This window comes from Macrobrachium rosenbergii, chromosome 55 (assembly GCF_040412425.1).
Source record: "Macrobrachium rosenbergii isolate ZJJX-2024 chromosome 55, ASM4041242v1, whole genome shotgun sequence".
Classification (NCBI taxonomy): domain Eukaryota; kingdom Metazoa; phylum Arthropoda; class Malacostraca; order Decapoda; family Palaemonidae; genus Macrobrachium; species Macrobrachium rosenbergii.
In genome coordinates, this window is record NC_089795.1 from 57,156,985 (window position 1) to 57,181,186 (window position 24,202).

Here is a 24,202-nt window from a genome sequence, read left to right on the forward strand (position 1 = left end):
TACTGTATAATAGAAAGGACTTGTGGGGGGGGGGAGACGGGGAGGCCAGGAAAGTGGGTTGAGGGAGGAATGAACAGGGGAAGGAAGAGGGAGGGACGGGATGGGGATAAAGGACGTTCGAATGCTTAGGTTGGCGATGCTTGGCAACACCATGCAAGTTAGGAATAAACGCCTTAATTAACACTACTTGACAATGCATTATATTACCAAAAATTAGCGGGAGGTGTCTTGTACACTGTGTCAAAGTAACATTTCGATCAAATAATTAGTTTGGAAGATATTTGAGAAAAACGATGACTCGCAGTCCCTGAAATGGATAGTAGTTCAAGCTAATTTACTTCTTAGGCTGAGTGGACAGATTTCACAGGAACAGATACTACAGTCAAGACTTAATCAATAAAGTACATTAGGACGAAAATAATTATATTTAACTTTGAAAAAAAAAATTATTCCCTTAGTCTCTGCTTTAATGATTCGAGTTAGATGATGTCAGGAATATGGAAAGTAGCCGGTTTCAGGCACTGTAACTGGAAGTAGTTGCTGAAGTGAATATGAACTGCATTCCCTATGTTTCTGTCTTCATTGGTCGGAGTAGATTCTACACTGAATATGAATTGCAGTATCTACGTTTTCGTCTTTGTGATTCGAAGTAGATGCTAAGTAGAGTTTACAGTCTAAATGGCTTGTAGTGTTTACATTCAATAAGCTTATTAGTGTTTCGCAATCGATCAACAATCCACATGATTTCCATAACTATATTTACAGTTTTTCGCGTTTGGAAAATTATAAGCGTTATTCGTAAGCTGTTTACATCTTTCTAACGTATTCCTTTAAAGCAATTTTTCCTAACACACACTGAAATACACATACATAAACACACAGAAAAATAATACTCCCTCGTATTTCCGAAATAAAATGCATATTGTCCTTGAGGCAATCGTGAATCTTGCATTTTTTTTAATTTAGTACACATCATTTAGTTTAAGATTAAGCTTAAAGGTTTGCTGCAGTACGAGAAGAAGAATAAAGTATGATATTAAGACGTCTTTATTTATATTTTAAAGCTTCCCATGTCCGCCGACTATCTTATAATAAACTAATGAAACTAAATAGACAAAAAACCTCCATTATACGCACATTCCCTTTATCAAACTAATTTTGCGTACTCTTCTCAGCCATCTTATTTTATGTTTAACTTCTTGATACGAAAGAAAGTTATCATATGTATAATGTCATACTTTCTTCTTCTCGTACTGCAGCAAACCTATAAGCTTAATCTTATCTATATACTCGTATGCTGCCTAAGACCTAGGAAACTTATCAGTGAAATCAATTTTCATCTATTTTTAGAAAACTTACAGAAATATTCCGTAGGTTCAGAACGTAATTAGGCTGCTGGGTCCTTATCCTATTGCCGCGCTGTTACCTAAACCATATAATACTTATTTAAAAAATTACCAAACTTACGTGTTTTCCTTGCTCATTTATTGGGCGATTTTTGCATTCTTTCCCTGTTGGGCTTAAACTGTCTTCCGTGTTCTTTGAACATCTTTTATCAATTTATAGAATTTACTTCGTCAACTGCAAATTTCGAAATTATGAAATAGAACAGAATAAACAATTTGGGCCAAAGGCCAAGCGCTGGGACCTATGAGGTCATTCAGCGTTGAAGGGGAAATTGACAGTAAAAAGTTTTGAAAAGTGTAGCAGAAGGGAAATCTCGCAGTTGCACTATGAAACAACTGTTAAGAGGGTGGAAAGTAAGATGGAAGAAAGAGAATATGAACGGAGGTACAGTAAAAGGAATGAAAGGGGTTGCAGCTAGGGGCCGAAGGGTTGCTGCAAAGAACCTTAAGTAATGGCTACAGTGCACCGCATAAGGCGCACTGACGGCACTAACCAATACGGGGGAGCTTATGGAAATGATTCTCTAGTAATTTAATTAACATTACCTGCTATCACATTTCCACTGCAGCTCTAATCTCCACGAACTAGAAAAAAGGCTGTAATTCCTCCCAAAATTTTTAGTTTAGTGAACTTAATAAAAGGATATAGTGGTACACATCGGCCTTTCAAAAATAACACACCAAGAACAACTTTTATAACTCAGTTAATATTTTCCTTCAGAACAAATCCTCTTCGCGTCATGTATTCAGCAAGAAAGGGAGATAGGGTTAAGACACGGAAACGTACGTACAGTGCATGAATTTAACGCTATTAATTATTCTCTAATCAACGCTTTTCCACTTCTAATATTATTCTTGTCAAAAGGAATAGAATTTGCAAAACATAACTTCGAAAATCAAACTCAGTAGTAGGCATGAAGGTCTTCCAGCTAAAACTTGATCTTGAGCTAACAATAAATCTCGTGAAATTATGAAATGACATTACTAGTTTTAACAAACATTCGAAAACCCTCGAGTCTATGAAGATCAAGCTTAGTTTCAAGCAAAGTAAAGGTCTGCTGAATGGATCCACAGCAAACTAGTTGCATAATGCCTCATCAGCGTGTAAAATGCTAAACTGTGTTATCTTTTTCTAAAACTGCTCATAGGTCAATTTAGCATATCGAAATTCTGTAGGTAGGGTTCCAAATGAATAAGTGTACAGAATTTCTCACTTAACCATTCACGAGGCGTATGTATCGGCTCTCTCTGGGTAATAACATACCTATTCTTTGCTGTTCAATTCGTTTCCTTTTTCCGTGAGATGTAGACAAGACAAAGAGGTGAAGATTTTAAGATAGTCTCAGAGAAAAAACAATGAAAAATCCACATTTTCTCATTGACAGGCAAATATTTCCTAAAATTTCCGAGACAGCTGAAATTAAGAAAAATCAAAGACGAAGCCCAACGATGCGCAATCATGATACCGAGGCAATGTCCTTACAAAGGTATGAATGAGTGAATTCGGTTTCCACCGTAATAACAGAAGCACAATAAATATCGTTCTTTAATAGTACACAATAGTCTTGCTCATTACAGTCAAGAAATAATGATTTATCATTTAAATGTACATCTAACCCATCGGCACTTACATCTCGAAAAAGAACTCGAACCTGCTTCGTTACAAGAGACGACATTAATGGCTGAGGAAAAAAATCGCATTGCAATCTCACTAACACAGAAATTAGTTTGTGTGAGAGAGTCAGATACGCTAAGCAAAGCGAAAGTAATAATTCATGATGTAGGAATATAATTTAATATTTGTATCCCTTCCTCTGATAAATGAAAATGTCTTATGAAAGGAAGCCAGGCGCTCTTTGTACAAAACGATTTATAGATGACAGAAATTAATGAAGTACATTCATAGCCTTTGTCTAAATCCTTTATTTCATTACTTTCTCGATCATTTGCTTCCTGCACAGTACTAACGGTACAGTTGCAAACAATTACGAATTAAAAGTAGCAAGAACACTTCAGAAGATTAAATATTTATATTATATCCACGAAAATACACAGACACTGATGTAGCAACACGAACAATACTTCAGTAAAATAAACAATGTGCGCACTGATGCGTGTGTGTGTGTGTATATATATATATATATATATATATATATATATATATATATATATATATATATATATATATATATATATAATGTATGTATGTATACATATATATAGTATACATAGGCTATATATATGTGTGTGTGTGTGTGTGTGTGCGTAGTAGGTGTAATTATGTGCGAATTAGTGCTTGTGTGTCCTCTGTTCCGTCTAGACTAGATAATAAGCCTCATATAATAACGAATAGCTAACTCCAGCAACTACCCCAAATACTCATTGTGACGAGAACAGCATCAACGAAGAGTTTTCGTAAACTTTCTACAAAGATAAACAAAAGAGGCAAGGGCGATGTAATTACAAACACCTACAAAAACTACGTGCATCGTCCTGGCTAAATAAAAATCTACCGAGATAAAAGTGGAAGAAAAAAAATGTTAACGAAATCCATCGTCTCGCTTCTCGAGTAATGACTCCAAGTGAATGAAAAAACACATCAACACACACACGCACACCGAGCTAACGAGAGAAAGTTCAGGAAAAAATGACCTCAATAGTCTACAAATACGGGTCGAAAGGAGACTGAACTTCACCAAATATTTGAAGAGAACCTTTCCATGGGTCGCGGTTTGGGGAATGAAGGCGGGAGAGGGGGGCGAGGGGTGGGTGGGTGGTGGGTGTTATACTGTATCATTAGAATTGTGGTGATAAAGTAATAAATCTCACGGCAACCTCCTTAAATTCACTTGCTGCTTTTGCGAGGTCATAATTATGCATCCGTAGCCTGTAAGTCCAAGAGACACACATATTTTATACGAACTTTTATATTTTCATTTGCTTTTTACTGCGTGTTGGTATGTTTGGCTGGGGTGTGGGAACTGTGTTCACCAATTTATATGCATACACGACTTTGCTGAACACGCCTCTCTCTCTCCCCCTCTCTCTTTTCCACATGTAGACTAAGGCTCTCTCTCTCTCTCTCTCTCTCTCTCTCTCTCTCTCTCTCTCTCTCTCTTCTATATGTAGACTAGGGCCAGAGGACTTGCTCATAGATATACAGTTAGCATTTTAAGTTGTTTTACTCCGACCACTAAAATATTTTGTTTCCCTTTCAGTAGCAAAAAAAAAATAAAAATAAAAATAAAAAGGAAAAAACTCTACCAGCGAAGGCTTTAAAGAAAAACACTGCCGCAGTCACTGCACATTCAGCACGTAACTGCTGAATGTAAGAATAAATTCCTGAAAAATAGAAGTTTATCGGTCTTTGAAAACAAAAATCTAAAAACAAGGCACTCCACATGCACTTGGTAGGTACGCCATCTTTCTCCTACTGGGAAAGTAAATAAATATTTTAATTTCCATGAAGACGTATGTTTACACTTTACGAGAATTAATAGTTATTCAGGTCTACATGGCAATAATAATGTGACCCACATTACGTCCTACCTCTCGAATCACGGGAGGTCTTCCTATTTCAAGGCTTGAATCCCGTGATCTACTTTAAACTGAAATTGAGCATCACAATATATTTAATGATTTGCTCTCGACAACTGCCACTGAAGTTGAGCACTGTACGCCAGACTGTGAACGCTGCTAAAGGTTCGTGTAGTGTGCCTTTTCGCGTTAGGTTACTTCATATATGTATGCACACACACACATATATACATTGTACATTATCAGTAACACGAGTGGCATCGTTCTTACCCATGACTGCTGTGTCGGAACTTGAAAGAGAAACTTACAAATTTATCTCAAATTTCTTATATTGTTCAAGCAGTCTGACCAAGTAATATTTCACCATTCCTCTTTCGAAGCAATACGGGGGTTCTTACTTTGATGATTTATTTCATGCAAGATAATCTGGAATACCGAGGGCCATAATGATGGTGGTGGTGGTGTTGACGTTAGCCGAGGAAATGGATATAGATGAGGGCCATCAATCCAGGAAGGAAAGCCCTGCAATTATCCCTAAATTTTTGTTCATGATGAGGTAGCGAAATCTATTCACATATGTAAGATTCCTCACCAGTAATCCGTTTCCCCTTACTAGGTAGCTCATGCAAAAAAAGTAAAAAAAAAAAAAAAAAAAAAAATAGTCATTACCGCATTCTTCATAAAGTTGCTTCATCTTGCATCAACCCCTATCCGTGAAGTTTGGCTGCCTCACATTCGTTGCATACACCGGCCAAAATGAGCTACCATCAATAGTATGCCTACTTGTTACCTATTTTACATCAGTCACCTGATCTCCCTGGCCATTACGGCCCTTCATCTCACATTATTGCCAGTCAGTCGACACAGCCTTCCTTGGTTGCCATTTCCTTCCCTAAGAACTATCAAAATAATACAGCATTTTATCTCCTATTCTCTTACCCTTTTTCTACTAGTTATCGCCTCTATGCGTTTTGGATCAATGCTTCCTGTTAATGTACATACTCAACCAAACCGTCGTCGTATATCTACATTTCGTAGCCTGTCAGCCACTGCTTACACTATATATGCTATGCAAACACATCAACAAATAAGCTTTCAACTTTTTTTTATTCAACAAGAATAGCTTACCTACAGTAGGATGGGTTCTGCTCACCGATTCCCTCTTACATATAAGGCGCTGCCTCCCTCGAGACTGCTATACACACCTTTTTGTAGACACGCCGGTTTCTTCACCTCAGATACTCCGCGATTCTTCTCATCTATGACTTAATCCCAAAGATGATGTTTCATCCACCACATCCATTCCTCCGCCATCCATACAAATGCAACCAAATCACCACACCCGTGCTCTTGCTAGTATTCGTTTCCAAATTTTTCCTCTTGAAAGCAATTCAGAATTTTCAACCAGTCATTGCTGCAACGTATTGTAACCATTACGCAACACTATCAATCGCTGACTTGGCCATTAAGCATTACTTTCACATCCTCGTTCTTTAATCCACACCATAAACTTACAACCAGGCTTTTCCCTGTTTCCCATTTTCTCACGTCACTACACCATCCCTCTTCGCCAGCCTTTGCCTATCAAACAAAGACAAACGCGCTCTCTCCAACACTTACATATACACCAGACCGGTAACTTTCTTAATCACACATTTCTATACGATCTTTAATTTCATCATAAAAACTTACACTTGCTCTTATCAAATTAATTTATATTTTGTGCAATTATTTTTGACCAGACAGAAAAACTTTAATATAATTCATCCTCAACAGCCTCCGCCTCCTATCTGTATCATTCCATCATACGCTTTCTCTAAGATGCATTCCAACACGCTTTCCAAAATGTCTCTTAAAACTATTTACCATAAGAAAGAGGTGATCACCTTCAAATCTGTCTCTCTCACAGCCCAAATTTTCTTTATACGTATCTAAGGAAGTATAATTTCTGTTAAAATCACGTATTTTTACGATTTTCTCATATACTCCTCTTCACGCAGAAGGACAGTTCTTCCTCTCATTCTTTCTCTCGAAACCTTTCTCTCCCGAAGGTATTTCACACGCACCCGTCAGTCACTTGGTCAACTTTGACCTTTAAATGCATTCCATTACAGATAATGGCAACCCACTCCCGACTCCTTGATATTCTCTAACTTTTTCAGGGTCTTCAGTCTACTACCAGCAGTCACTTCCACCTCCAATTTCAGGTTCACATTAACCCCTTCAACTCGTAGGGAATCCAGTCTGCCTGGCTTGTATTAACAACGTATAACAAAGCTTCATAATTCTCGCATTATGTCTGCATGCTAGCTAGGGCCCATTTCCTCACATTATTACCTAACTGCACTCAATCTCATCCGGAGCCTGTGAGAGATGTGATTACTAATAGTATTTTTAAGGATGGGAAGAATTTCGTTTTAAATAAGTTTTGTAAAATGTGTATTGGACTTCTTGGATAATAAAGCTCCAAAATAAAAATACAAAAGTATCTTACGACATAACATACAGGGTTCTATTTGAAAATTATGATGTAACCAGTAATTTTTACGAAGTCACAAAGGACATAATGCATGAGGTGGTAAAATATTCCTCCGCAGCAAAATGATAAAAGTTTTCATGTGAATTTGCTAAGTCTTGAAAATACAAATAGCAGAATACCTTCAACAATAATATCAATTGCATTTCCTTATCCGCATTATCAAAGCACCTTACCCACATTAAAAACACGTAAAACTGCGCTCTTTGTTTTTATTTTCTGAAAAGCGTTCCACCATAATCTGAAACATTTTGCATAATTTCTTCTTACTGTAATTCGTTTAACATACGCATGAACATCGAAAAGTTACGTATACCTTAGTTTAACCAGACCACTGAGCTGATTAACAGCTCTCATATAAGAGAATATAAGTTGAGTTTTCAGTTATACAGTTGCAGTTATACAGAAAAGAGTAGGAAATCACACACGTCCCTAACTCTTTAACACCATCCATCCCATCACTGCAAATAGATCACGAGGTCACGGCCTCTACATCGAGGCTCATACATATGGAAACAGGTGACATGTCAGGCAATGAATAAGAGACACCCATACGTACAGTCTACAGTATTACAACGGCCACACCTATTGAGGGATTTCAGGAATAGGAACATTTCCAAAATTCCCTCTAATTCCTTGCACACTTGCCTGACGGCAAGCGGGACTTCCGGAGGGTAGATCTGGCAACTGAGTAAAGCGAAATGTTTTCAGAAGAAATGTATTTGCCTCTCCTCCCGCTCTTCCTACTTTCAGGATATTGCTTCCCTCAAACAATATGCGAGAGCATAGACTTTTTCCTCCGCGGGGGATCCGCAACTTTAAACGGATATCCATCTTCGGTTCAATTTTCCTCCCCGGCCAAATGTTGTATATCTGGAAAGGCTCAAGATTCGATAGGCATACACATTTTTTGTTACCTATATTTCAACTCTAGGCGAAACTATATTCCATTTAAATCTGAATAACAAAATGCGATTAAGGCTGCATATGTGGTCTCGTCAGAATGTGTCGGATTTTAGGACACCACCAACAATGCAACCTTTCAGTTCTCTTTCAGCAGCTGCTAAATTCATTTAACTTGTGCTTGTGTGGGTACACATATCGGTACATATGCGCGCGTAATATATATATATATATATATATATATATATATATATATATATATATATATATATATATATATATATATATATATATATATATATATATATACACTAGTATATATATATATATATATATATATACACACATATATACACACACACATATATATACACATATATATACACACAATTTCCTCAACGTCGACCCAAGAAAATGTTGCCTCTGCTTCTTGCATGGATGGTCAACTTTGCCAGAGGTCTACCTTAAAAGAACAGTTTTAAAGTGAATCCTGTTTTAATTATTCCCTGTAAAGGTTGTCAGTTCTCTGATGGAGAACACTAGCCTAGAATTTGGTGGAAGAATATATTCACCGCAAGTCGTACTGCATGTTAGATATTCATCAGTGATGGTACATTTCGAGTGACATACGGAAGTGAAGTTGAATGTCTCCTTATTCGAGGGCTTCCAGATCTTTGATTTGAAAATCCGTTTAAGGCCATTCAAGGTGGTTTCACCTCGGTCGGAGAAACATGATGCGAAGGTCCACCAGGCCTCCAATTCCGCTTCACACGTTAACTCACTTAGGGAAAAGGCTCGTGCTGGCATGAGGCCCGCTTAATCCAATTCGACCACCTTCTTAGTGTACGCATGGAACGTCGCTGTTATATAATTGCCCCCTGAAGTGACGTTTGATTGGTTTAAAGATTTGTTCCGCTTTCAGTTAAAGACCTCCTGAACACAACCTTACAATTTAATAACTCACCTTATAGAACTTAACGAAGTCCAGAGAAAAGTGGGTGATTAAACGGGATTTCCTTTAAATTAACAATAAACATTTTACCCTGGAAGATAATACTCACGTACAGAAGCGGTTAATCCACTATGGGAATTAATTCCAAGCATTAATTGTTACATTTGTTAAACACACCCTTTCTCTCTACCTCATGATCACAATAGTAAGTCGCAAACCTTTAAGGGATTATCGGCTTTCATTTAGAAAACTTAGTGAAATTTCGCAGTTAGATACTAAACGCGGCTTCTGATGATACATACTAAATGCATGACCATAATTATTCCAGCTCTTACATACTTTTAAGTCAATATATATATCAATTAGCTCACGGCTAACAAGCTGGGGTAATTTTCCCCTTCACAAACGTTGCAAACACGCTACATATTTTATAATTAGTATGACTTCATAATTTATGTTTTAATTGGAGAGCAGAATTACAGGCGTACTGTGACTAATAGTGTAAACATTAGTTGTCACGTAAATACGAGCTTTGAGTAAATAGACCGCTGGTTTCTTTAGAATAATAGAGGTCGAATTCATATATTTGGTATATTAATATATTCTCATTAATAAAACCTTCGTTAGCCTGTATCACTACAGTGTAACATGCAACTAATCTACTATCGATACCTACTGCCAACTCATATTTGACGAGTAAATGCTAGTCACATCCTCTTCTCTCCCAGTGTGCCATTAAGACAAAACCGTCACTAACAAACATAACAGAACTGAGCTTGTCATATCAGGCCTTATCTTGAGTAAACAAATAAACTTCGGCGCAACCGAGTTTTTCGTACAGCGTATAATGCTGTGTGAAACTTTCAGCCACGGTCCATGAAACTCTCAGCCGAGGTCCATGAAACTTTCAGCCATGGACCGGTAGTGGCCTGTGTTGTTGGCAACCATAGCGGTGCCAGGCACACAATCATGGCAAACTTTAACCTTAAATAAAATAAGAAAAAAATACTGGGGCTAGAGGGCTTCAATTTGGTATGTTTGATGATTGGAGGGTGGATGATCAGCATATCAATTTGCAGCCCTCTAGCCTAAGTACTTTTTACGATCTGAGGAAGGACAGAAAAAGTGCGGACGGACAGACAAATAGCCATCTCAATAGTTTTCTTTTGCAGAAAGCTAAAATCCATGCGAGCGATAGGTGAAGCAGTTATGAAAATAACCAGCATCTTCACTTTAACCCTACGAAAAGTTACCTTTACCAGCGTTCGTAAGATACAGAATGGGACTTGTGAAGCTGTGCGTCATGCGCATAAAAAATACTCGGGTCCCACACTGAGGTCCTTCTTGGCCTATCAGTACAAGTTCTTGTTATTTTAATGTTATTAGTAAACAGGCCTTCGGCGATATTTACCTTAATTTTGACTACTTTAAGATAGAGATATAATATTCTGGAAATCGCCACGCAATCAAAACCCTAACCAAGAAAGAAATTGATGACCTTTTGGTTTAATATAAAAAAAAATACCCTGATAAAAAAATTCAGCTTTTCTGACATTACCCAGTTTCCAATCCATGAAGGCTTCAGTGAAACCCGATCACAGGAGAAAAGTCAGATTTGTCCATTTCGTTATTGTTTTGGGCGGTCTTCGGAAGCCTTCCAAATTCAGTTGCATTCATAACGAAAAAATGTCACGGCACACCTTTCAAATTATAAAAGCGAGAGAGAGAGAGAGAGAGAGAGAGAGAGAGAGAGAGAGAGAGAATGGTTGAACTGCCAAAGTCAATAGAACACACACAAACTCACTCCCTCTCTCACACGTACAACACAAATATATATACAGTATGTATATATATATATATATATATATATATATATATATATATATATATATATATATATATATATATATATATATATATATATATATATATATATATATATATATATATATATATTAGCTGAAAGCAACCCGGCGTTGCCAGGGACTACTCTGAATGAATGACCTTAAAAAGGAAGTAACACATGGCGTGATTTTGATAAACGTCCCCGTTAAACTAAAACACCCCCACTAAACCTAAACACCCCCTAGATCGAAACAACCCTCACTAAACCTAAACACACACCCCACTTAACTGAAACACCCCAACTAAACCTAAGCACACCCCACTAAACCAAAACACACCCCCACTAAACCAAAACACACTGTCCACTAAACCAAAACACACCCCAACTAAACCTAAGCACACTGTCCACTAAACCTAAACACACTGTCCACTAAACCTAAACACACCCCTTACTAAACCTAAATGCAACCCCACTGAAACTAAACTTACCCCCACTAAACCTAAACACACCCCTCAATAAACCTAAATGCACCCCCACTAAACCTAAACACACCCCTCAATAAACCTAAATGCACCCCCACGAAACCTAAACACGTGCCCCCTACTAAACACACCACCCATCGAATCTAAACACACCCCACTCAATCTAAACACCCCATAAATCAAAACACAGTACCTGCTAAGCCTAAACGCACCCCCACCTAATTGAAACACCCCCGCTAAACCTAATCATGCCCCACTAAACCAAAACACACCCCACTAAACTTAAACACACCCCCCAACTAAACCTAAACAAACCCCATTAAACCAGAGCACACCCCAACTAAACATAAACATCCTTCTCACCAACTCTGACACACCCCCAACTAAACCTAAACACAATGTCCACTAAACCTAAACACACCTGAATTGAAACACACCCCGCTAAACCTAAACACATCCCCCATTAAACCTAAACACACCCCACCAAACCAAAACATACACAACTAAACCCAAACACATCCACTGTTACACCTAAACACCCCTCCTACCCAACCTAAACATATCCCCTACTAAACACAGGAAAAAAAAGCATTTTCAATAATATATTTCTATGGTCTCGAGTACATGAAATGAGGTATAATATACCCATAGTTATTTGACCACAAAAGTTAAAAAGGGAAGGGGGATGGGGGATGGGGAAGAGGAAGGGGGCACAGGCTTGAAACCTACCCTATTATCTAAACTGGGTCAAATGATGGACATGTACCAAATATTGTCTAGATTGATCAAGTAACAAAGGGAAGGGGGAAGGGGGAAGGGGGAAGGGAGAAGGGGGGATGGGGAATGGGTAAGGGGTGCGGGTTTGAACCTACCCTATTTTCAAACTTGGGTCATATGATGGCCATGTGCCAAATTTTGTCTGGATTGGTCAAACAGTTACCACATAAGTTACAAAGGGAAGGGGGAAGGGGAAGGGGATATATATAGATATATATACATATATATTAGCTGACCAACCCAGTGCCACCAGGGAAAACTCTGAAGAACTCAGAAAAATTTTCTTGTGCCTCCTTGTACTAACTGTCCTTTTTATCCAGGAATTAGTGTGCTGACTGGCCCTTTTATTCAAATTACTGTGGTGACTATCCCATTCATCCAAGTATTACTGTGGTGACTGTACCATTTTATCTGAAATTACTATATTAACTGTCCCTTTTATCCAAATATCCCTCTACTGTCTGTTCCAATTATCCATATACTACTATGCTGACTGTCCCATTTATCCAGGTACTACTGTGGTTACTAACCCTTTTATCCAGGTATGACTGTTCTGACTGTCCCATTTTTCCAGGTATTACTGAACTGTCCCTTTTATCCATATATACCTGTAGTAACTGTCCCATTCATCCAATTATTACTGTTGTGACTGCCCCACTTATCCAGATGTTACTGTGGTAACTGTCCCTTTTATCCAGTTACTATTCTGCTGATTTTCCCATTTATCCAGTTATTACAGTGCAGAATGTCCCATTTATCCAGTTATTACTGTGTTGATTGTCCATTTAACCAGGTATTACTGGCGACTGTCTATTTTATCCAGACTTTACTGTAGTGCAGTGGTTCTTAACCAGGGTGCGAAGCCGGTTCCTAAACAGTGCGAGGATGCCTATGAATAATTAAAGCAAAACATATTTTTATATATGCATGTTATTTTTTCCTGCAAAAAAAATAAAAAAAATAATAATGAATATTTTAATAATAAAATAATAATAATAATTTTTTTCAACAACTCAGGGGGTACAGAAATGACTGCTGATTTGAAAGGGGTGCTTAAATCGAAAAAGGTAAGAACCACCGCTGTAGTGACTGTCCCCCAGGTATTACTGTCCTGACTGTTCCTTTTATCCAGGTGTTACTGTGCTGACTGTTCCTGTTATCCAGGTATTACTGTGATGACTGTTCCTTTTATCCAGGTATTACTTTGCCGACACTCCATTTTATCCAGATATATAATAATTTGGGTCAAATGTTGGCCACGTGCCGAATTTTGTCTAGTTCGGTCAAGCGGTTACCACATAGCCTAATTTAAAAAGGGAAGGGGGGAAGGGGAATGGAAAGGGGGTACGGGTTTGAAACCTACCCTAATATCTAAATTGGGTTAAATAATAGCCACGTGCCAAATTTTGTCTATATATATGTGTGTGCATATATATACATATATATAGGTCCTTCAGGTTTGGTACACATGTAAACTGGACTCGTTCAATCCAGATGTCTAAGTTCACTTAAGCTATAAATCAGATAACAAGCAGGTACACGTCTAGGCTATAATGGTTAGCGGCCAAGTTGGAGAAATGCATCCCTAAATACTGGGCAATACTTTTTGTGATCAGCAGCCCAGTGATAGGCATATGTATATACATACACATATGTATATGTATATATATATGTATGTGTATATAATACATATATATATACATATGTAAATATATATAAGTAAGGTGTCCAGAAGAGTAATAGTTTTAACATAATGGGGCCATTAAAACTTAAGAATAGCTTAGTTTAACCAGACCACAGAGCTGATTAACAGCTCTCCTAGGGCTAGCCCGAAGGATTAGACTTATTTTACGTGGCTAAGAACCAATTGGTTACCTAGCAACGGGAACTACAGCTTACTGTGAAATCCGAACCACATTATACCGAGAACTGAATTTCTATAACCAGAAATAAATTCCTCTATTCTTCATTGGCCGGCCGGAGACTCGAACGCGGGCACAGCAGAGTGCTAGCCTAGAACGATATCGACCCATCCAATGAGGAACAACACGGGGCCATAATACCCAATCATCACATGGATTTCAAATCTGGCCATTCCACTGAGATTAGTGCTACTTGTAATCAACCAGTCATAGTTACGTGTGTGTGTGTGTGTATGTGTATGCATATGTGTATATATATACACATACACGTGTGTATATGTATATATGCATGTATATAACATATATATATATATATATTATATGTATATATAGATTATGTGTATATGTATATTTATATTATATATATATATATATATATATATATATATATATATATATATATATATATATATATATATATATATATATACATATGAGCGCAGTGGGTGTATTTAAAAACCAATTGTATATTTCATTCGACTTTTTTGTGGAATAAGCGTTTAACCGGTAACGCGAAATCATGTATATTAAGAAGTTCTGACAATTTGTTGCACAGGTGTTTAATCCGCACAGGTTGCACAATTAATGCATTAATGCAGCAGTGGTAATGCTTGCTGAGTGTGTGTGTATGTATATGTATATATATATATATATATATATATATATATATATTATATATATATTACAGTATATGTAATATATAGTTATATATACAGTTATATATACATATATAATATACATATGTATGTATGTATATGTATATATATATATACTGGTATATATGTATATATACATGTGTATGTACAATATATATATATATATATATATATATATATATATATACATATATTCGAGTATATATATACATATTGTATGTGTATATATACTGTAATATTTATATGTATATATAAATATATATACAAATAATGTATATAATATATACTCACAGTATATAAACCGATATTCTAAAAAAGTAGTGTCCAATCCAGAAAAGAAAACAGCACACTGCTCTTTTTTCCTCTTGCTTAATTGTTATCTGAGTAGACCTATGTTGTTTTGCAAGTAAATAAATCATTACTGTACAATCTATTTCATAATATAATTGTTCTAAGCTCTATTGTAGTTGAAATTATAAGTTTTGCGCTATAATCTGTATAATCTCAAATATTGGAAAGCTAAATACAAAATGATTAGAAAAATGTAGGAATCACCTTAAGCAGTCAGCGGTCTACATACAAGCATATAACTGTATATTCTCTTTTAGCATATATATATATATATATATATATATATATATATATATATATATATATATATATATATATATAAAATTATTTATATATATATATATATTCTTAGAAAGAATTGGTACACGAGGCTTGCAGTCAGGAAGTCATTCTATTAAAAGAAGGTCTAAACAATATCTGCATAATCAATAGACATGGGCCTAGCGCTTGCTTGGCCAGAATTTTTAATTCCCTGCATTTTCCGAATGAGTAGTTTGAGGGAACAGGTGTAGCCTAGATTGCCAAACATCTTTTTCTTGCTATAACAAATCTAAGGGATATATCGTTTGGTGAAAACAAAATATACCAGTATTTGTTGCACATAAAAAATGCAACTTTTCCTGATTCTAATAACAGAATTGTTTTCTACGGTTTATTCACGTCGTCCTGAGATGTTCTCACCAAGTATGACTTTCGGAATTTCGTTGAGAAACGGTGTTTGATAAAATGCATTTTGTTAACTCTGGTCCTGTCTTTACATACATAAAACTGAAAAATTGATGGCCTCCCTAAGTTATTAATAACTGACAAAATACAGCAGGTGCCCTCATGCATTACAGCAACATGTGAATAAAATATGAGACCTTTTGACACAACCTACGCACAGGTCTACTTACTGCTGAGAATTATTAATGACGATCAAATTTTTTTTTTTTCACTTCATGATGTGTGATTTCAAAATCGAACAAAAAATAAACCCGGATGAGTTACATCAATAGAAAATACAACTATTTTTACTCTGAGGCAGAAATAAAAGTTATTTACGGTCTGTTCGAGTCGTCCTGAAACACTCGCACCAAGTGTGGCGTTTCGGAATTTAACTGAGAGACAGCATTTGATAAAATGCATTTTATTAAAAAACTCGAACACTGCGTTTGCATGTCTAAAACTGAAAAACTGATGTCATAAACACCATCCCACAGGCCTACCTTACTACTATGCCTTTTTAATAATGAACAAGGTCTTTTTAGTTTATATTATGTGACAAATACTGTATATGATTAATGATGTTCTCATTTCATAAACTAGAATTTCTTACTCATAAAATGCGGAATTTCGGTGCGAAACGGCGTTTGCTGAAATGCATTTTGTTATACAACCCTAACACTGCTTTACATGTCTAAAACTAAAATAAAAAAACTGATGAGTATCACTTAGGCCTACTTTCGGCAAAAATCGTCAACGACTGACAAAATAAAGCAAGTGTCCTTATGCATCACAGTATATAGGTAGAGGAGACTTCTGGACTCAACCAGGAACCTAAAGTCCTATGTACTGTTAAGTATTGTCAATAACGAGCAAGAGCTTTTTTGTTTTAAACTATGAGACAACTGGAATTGCCATTGTACTTTTGGGCCAAAATAATATGCTGAAGGTATAAGCCCTGTTAACAGAGAAAGCCTATCTGCAATTGGCAAGATATCTATATAACATAATATTGTGGGTAAACGAAATCAGTAGCCTATACTTTACCTACCTACTGAAAAAATGTTGTTCCATTTTCTCTTGAAAAATCCCTGTGCCCATTTCTATTATTATAACTTGCACAACGTAGCACTATGATGATAATGAACACTTATTCAATGTCCACGGTTCCCGGGTATTTGAAGATCGCCGGGAGTCTCTGAGGATGCAAGCAGCGCCATCCTGGTGGCGGCACACCAAGCCACATAGAACTATATTGGATACAGTAACATCTCCAATTATTAGGGTCACCCCTACCGTTCAGGTATACCTGAACATTTAGCGGAGTTCACACGACCGTTCTTGAATGTCACCCCCAGGAATCACAGTATTTGGAGACTGTCATTCCTGAGAACACACGACCATTGCGGAAAGTCATTCCTGTTATCATTCATTCAACTCTAGTGGTGACAGCACAAGGTTGTCTTGCGTGAACTCAGGTAATTGAAAGAAAGGTTGGCTCTGCACAAAATTAATCACCAAAACTCTATGAATATTGCCTACAATTTCTGAAAACAATACCACCGTACGGGGACATGATGTACATAAGATACCTCCACCGTTGTTTTCCTATGTACTTCTGCTGTTCAAAACCCTGGCTTGGGCCCCCTCAATGAAATGGATGGTTTGGCACAAAACTGTCATTAGTGGATCGTGGGTTCGATCCCAGGCAATGCTGTTATGAGTTGGTACCATAATTTTAATCTTGAGTAGTTGCTGTTGAGCGTTGAATGACTGAAGATACAGTGTTTGTCCTGACGGCCCAAATTCCATAACACCGGAAAAAAAATCTAGACCTAGTGAATTGCTCATTATGCTTCGGCTCTGTCGGCTTTTCCATGTACTTTAGAAAGAGCAGCTCAAAAAACCCATGAACAGAGGTTCATAGATGTCCTCAGTACTAGCAACACCTCTTTTAGTCATGAATTGTCTTTAGTTCCCTTCTGAAATTACCTCTTGAAGTATGCAATTTCCTTTCAACATCATCGATGGCGGGATCTTTTTTCTTCAAGGTGAAAATTTCGAAAAGTTTCTCATATGCAGCATTTCTTCTATCTTCCCTCATGTAATTTTCATTTAGTATGTCCCAGAGTCCAGGCATATTTATATACATATCAATGAAATGCTGCAGCAAAGACTTGCTGCCACTATTTTCAGAACGCGCTGACTTCTCAGCAACCGATACAACACACTTCAGGGACAACGTAAGAACACTAGCACGGTGGACAACAGGACATTCAGAAGTTACTGTTTAAACAGTGTTGCCAACATTTCTACACCACTGACTTCCACTCGCCTTAAAGCCGCCACTAACGTTATGTTACATACCCGAGTAGTTATGGCTACACAGTCGGCCTGTGCAGGGCCTGCAGGCAAAACTGAACGTTAATGTGAACAACCTACAGTTTTTCTCGGTTGCGCACGCGGCCTGACCAAATAACTCATCTGCATCTATGAGCCTCTGGACAAACTAGCTGCGCATGCGCATTTCAACATTAATGTTGGGAGGCAACTTTTTTTTATCAGTTCGCTTGCCGTCCCCGGACAAATATTATGCACCCGTCGGGAACAGTGTAGGGTTTTATTAAATTTATTAAGTGTTTATACATGAATTAATGATGTATCGAATTTACTTGTTGTTTAATTGATACGGATGTGAGAATAATATATATTTATAATTTTGCAATACAAGATAGGTTACAACAGCCTTTGTATGTAGATAAAGCTAGTCTAGGCTACATAAAGCATACCATTTTCATTACACCAGCCTGTAGAATACACTTACAAGCTTACAATAACAAATGATGTATCTGTAAATGGAAAACAAAGATAAAGTAAATCTTTTATTATTAACTAGAACAGTTTATTTATCTTCAGCTGCAAGGACATTCTGTATCACCTTGATGAAAAAAACGAAAGCAGCTTCTTGTTCATGAAGACAGAGTCGTTATGCACTGCGAGCTGTCATATTGGCGGCAAGAATGTAACGGCAACGGTACTGGACATATGGAAACAGAGGTGTCCGGTTTTAAACCTTACTTAAATCAAAATGGCATACTATGATACTACTAACGCACATCGCAAACGCGTTAACGGTATCCTAGACAAAGTTTTCGCCACAGCGTAGCTCAGTTTTATCTTTCAGAGGTGTCCGGTTTTAAACCTTACTTAAATCAAAATGGCATACTATGATACTACTAACGCACATCGCAAACGCGTTAACGGTATCCTGACAAAGTTTTCGCCACAGCGTAGCTCAGTTTTATCTCGAGAGGAAAGATTAATATTATAGTTACCTTTACATTTTTTGTGCATAACTACTTATCTTATGTATGCATATAAATATGTGTTTTGGTAGGAATTCAAAGTCTACTTGAGTATTCGAATAAGATAGAATCCAGCCAGTCAGCGGCCGACAACATAAACTGTGTTGCCATGACACGATGGTTCTTGATGACAATGTTTCGATGACAAATCAGCTAACAACGAATTTCATTGCCTAACATTTTGGTCTACACACTAGCAGATGCTCGCTATCGCTCCCATTTGCTAGTGCTCCCATATCAGTACCTGTATCATACCCATATCTGTATCATACTCATACCCATATCCGTACCACACCCGTACCCATATCTATACCATACCAATACCCATACCCATATCCATTCCATACCCAAATCCGTACCATACCTATACCCATACCCTTGATGTTCCACCTTTAATAAGTTCCCCCTTCATGTACCACCCTTAAGTTCTCCCTTCATATTGCACAATTAATAAGTTTCCTTTCATATTCCACCCTTAATAAGATCACCCTTTATGTTCCACACTTAATAAGTTCCCCCTCTATGTTCAACCCTTAATAAGTTCCCCTTCATGTTCCACCCTTAATAAGTTCCCCCTTTATGTTCCACCCTTAATAAGGTCCCCCTCTATGTTCCATCCTTAATAAGTTCCCCTTTCATGTTCCACCCTTAATAAGTTCCCCCTTCATGTTCCTCCATTAATAAGTTCCCCTTTCATGTTCCACCCTTAATAAGTTCCCCCTTCATGTTCCACCCCTTAATAAGTTCCCCCTTCATGATCCACCCCTTAATAAGTTCCCCCTTCATGTTCCATCATTAATAAGTTCCCCTTTCATGTTCCACCCTTAATATGTTCCCCTTTATGTTCCACCCTTAATAATTCCCCCTTTCATGTTCCACCTTTAATAAGTTCCCCTTTATGTTCCACCCTTAATGAGTTCCCCTTTCTGTTCCACCCTTAATAAGTTCCCCTTTCATGTTCCACCCTTAATAAGTTCCCCCTTCATGTTCCACCCTTAATAAGTCCCCCTTTTATGTTTCACCCTTCATAAATTCCCCCTTTATGTTCCACCCTTAATAAGTTCCCTCTTCATATTCCACCCTTAATAAGTTTCCCTTTTATGTTCCACCCTTAATAAGTCCCCCTTTAGGTTCCATCCCTAATAAGTTCCCTTTTCATGCTCCACCATTAATAACTTCCCCTTTATTTTCCTCCCTTATTAAGTTCCCCCTCAATGCAATGTTCCACCCTTAATAAGTTCCCCCTTTCATGTTCCACACTTAATAAGTTCCCCCTTCATGTTCCACCATTAATAAGTTCCCCTTTCATGTTCCACACTTAATAAATTCCTCTTCATGCTCCACCCTTAATAAGTTCTCCTTTCATGTTCCACAATTAATAAATTCCTCTTCATGCTCCACCCTTAATAAGTTCCCCTTTCATGTTCCACTCTTAATAAGTTCCCCCTTCATGTTCCGCCATTAATAAGTTCCCCTTTATGTTCCACCCTTTATAAGTTCCCCTTCATGTTCCACCATTAATAAGTTCCTCTTTCATGTTCCACCCCTAATAAGTTCCCCCTTCATGTTCCACCATTAATAAGTTCCTCTTTCATGTTCCACCCCTAATAAGTTCCCCATTCATGTTCCACCCTTAATATGGTCCCCTCTATGTTCCACCCTCAATAAGGTCTCCCTTTCATGTTCCACCCTTAATAAGTTCCCCCTTTATGTTCCACCCTTAATAAGTTTCCCCTTTATGTTCCACCCTTAATAAGTCCTCCCTCTATGTTCCACCCTTAATAAGTTCCCCCTTTATGTTCCACCCTTAGTAAGTTCCCCCTTTATGTTACACCCTTAATAAGTTCCCCCTTTCATGTTGAAACCTTAATAAGTTTCCCCCTTCATGTTCCACCCTTAATATATTCCCCCGTCATGTTTATGGGAAGGGGAGAGGAGGAAGGGGAAGAGGAGGAGGGGGAAGGGGAAGAGGGGGAGGGGAATGGAAGAGGGGATGTGGAAGGGAAGAGGGAGGGGGAGGGAAGAGGAATGGGAAAGGAGGAGGGCAGAGGAGGAGGAAGGCGGAGGCGGATTATCGTTTTTCTACAGGGAGTTGAATTTCTGGGGAGAGTGGGTGAGTTTAGGGACCACTGCTTAAACCGGTTTTGGGAGGTAAGGATGTGGGGAGTATGGGGGGACACTTATACACACTCACGCAGAAATAAAGTCAAGGAAATTAATATAACAGATGTTGACGTAATAACTTGAATGAGACCTAAATAGAACAAAATATCAGTTTCGGTAGTAGATGTGCACAACGAATAAATAAATCGGAAAAAGTGTTAATTTTTTGGTCGATAAGCCTACACGACCTGGGGTATGCAGCATACAAACTGGTTTACTTACTTCATGCTTGCTTTCCAGCCTCAGAAGGATGGCAGGAGAAAAGAGAAAGTAAGTATACCTTAGTTTAACCAGACCACTGAGCTGATTAACAGCTCTCCTAGGGCTGGCCCGAAGATTATATTTATTTTACGTGGCTAAGAACCAACGGGAACTAAGAAAGAACGGGACCTACAGCTTATTGTGGAATCCGAACCACATTATAACGAGAAATGAATTTCTATCATCAGAAATAAATTCCTCGATGGATTAGAAATAACGATGAGCCAATTACAAATGTTTCAAAATAAGCTTGTCGTAATGAATGAATATGTAAGTTATTATACGAGAATAAATCATAGTTGTTGGCATCTACTATTACACGCAATCGCGAGCAAACCTTTCTTACCTTCCCCCAAAACAAAAACCTTCACGGATGGGCGCCGCATCCGCTTCAGGATTGCTTGCCTCTTTTAGTCTACTTTGTTATTGAAATATTATGAGATCAGTCTATCATACCCAGGAACTTCCGTGTACACATTCCTGTTATATTTCCAAAGTTCCCATTTAAATAAGCCGATAGCTTCGGCTTTGTGTCACTCCATGAAAGAATAATACGAGTACTGTGCTATAATTTAGGTATCAATATGGGACTAATTTACCTTTTAATGTATTAAACTATAAAGGCCATTTCTGAAGAAAACTTTAGCTGCGTCTCCTAATTCAGATACTTTAGTGGAGGTAACGTCAATCGTTATTGTCTTATACCCCTGGGAAGAAATTGACATGGAAGTTAATTTTGAAAATATTACAACCATTTACCTAAAACATACATTATAGGGCCTATAGTAGAGTTTTCAAAACATCAGTGATAATAATAATAATAATAATAATAATAAGATCTGGAGAAACAAGGCGCTTGAGTCGGTATTTATAGGGGGTCTTGATCGGTGCTGAATTATGATTGGCTGCCCGGGGCAGGTCATCTCGGGGGGAGCCTTCTCTCCCATGTTGATGTTCGGGGCTCGTCTTGCGTGCGGCCCGCACGGTGCGGGCCTTGTTTCTCCAGATCTTTCTGAACCACGTCCAGGGGATGACCAACGAGGTGGTCGAAACATGTCCATCCCCAGCACTACAACGCCGCTCGCACGCAAGACGAGCCCCGAACATCAACATTGGGAGAGAAGGCTCCGCCCGAGATGACTTGTCCCGGGCAGCCAATCATAATTCAGCACAGATCAAGACACCACCCCCCGCCCTATAATAAGAATAATAATAGTAATAATAATTTCTGTATAGAGCTTAATCAATGTAGAAATCTTACTATTTATTTGCATAGCAACTGACAACAATAAGACCAGGGTAATTAACTCTGCGATTAGGCCTTCCGTCGTCTAGCCCAGGGCCAGTCCTTGTTAACACTGACTGCTTATCAGTCACCTGAGTCCGAGATTCACCATCGTATCTAGGCGCATGATCAGTTCAGACGAAATTAAATTTCGATAGAGTTTCTTACTTTTCTTAACCATCAGACATCGCAAAAAAACAGGGTAAGCTTACCGAAAGAATTCCCATGACCCAAGTGACTACAGAACTCAGATCAACGTTTATGGACCAAGTGGCTGGAATGCAATCCATCCAGTTTGATTTTCTGTGACTTGGTATGTGTACTTTTATTTTGCTTTACTCTTTATTTTTTCATTTATTTTTTGTGAGACCAGGTGATGAATGTTCCGGTGAAGTTAGTAAGGTATTGTAACTTTCATTCCGACATTGTGTTACACATCTCGATTTTTTATTTATTTAATTTATCCAAGATATAATACAATGAAAAATAATAATGATAATATTATTAATAATATGAACAATAACTGCGTAATTCTACTCAAAATAATAATGAAAAATTTTTATTTTTAAAAACAAAGTTTCTTTGTTATTGTTACGAGGCATATTATTATTCAGCGTGTTGCTGAATGTAGCAGAAGAAACACCGTTTGGAAAGCCACAAAACTTGAATTGCTACAGGGAATTCAAGTGAACGGGCTGAATTAGGAAAAACGTGCAGCAATTCAGATAATATATATCTACATAGGTATCTGATAAATATTTAATGCTTAAAACCCACTTTTTGTTACTTCCAAATCACCTAAGAAACTCAAAGGATGGTCGTATCCGCCAACTTCTGGCTCTAGATTATCGACTGCGATTATTTCCTGTCCCAAAGAGTATCGAGACTCTGGATTATCCTGAGATACCCAATGATTTCTCCATAAAAGAAAAGCTGGAGGGAGTGCCAAGCAGTAATTACCTTTATACTTTTCCGGAGTGCCTCATTTATTTACCCTGATCATGAGCGGGTGATTATTATTATCATTATTATTATTATTATTATTATTATTATTA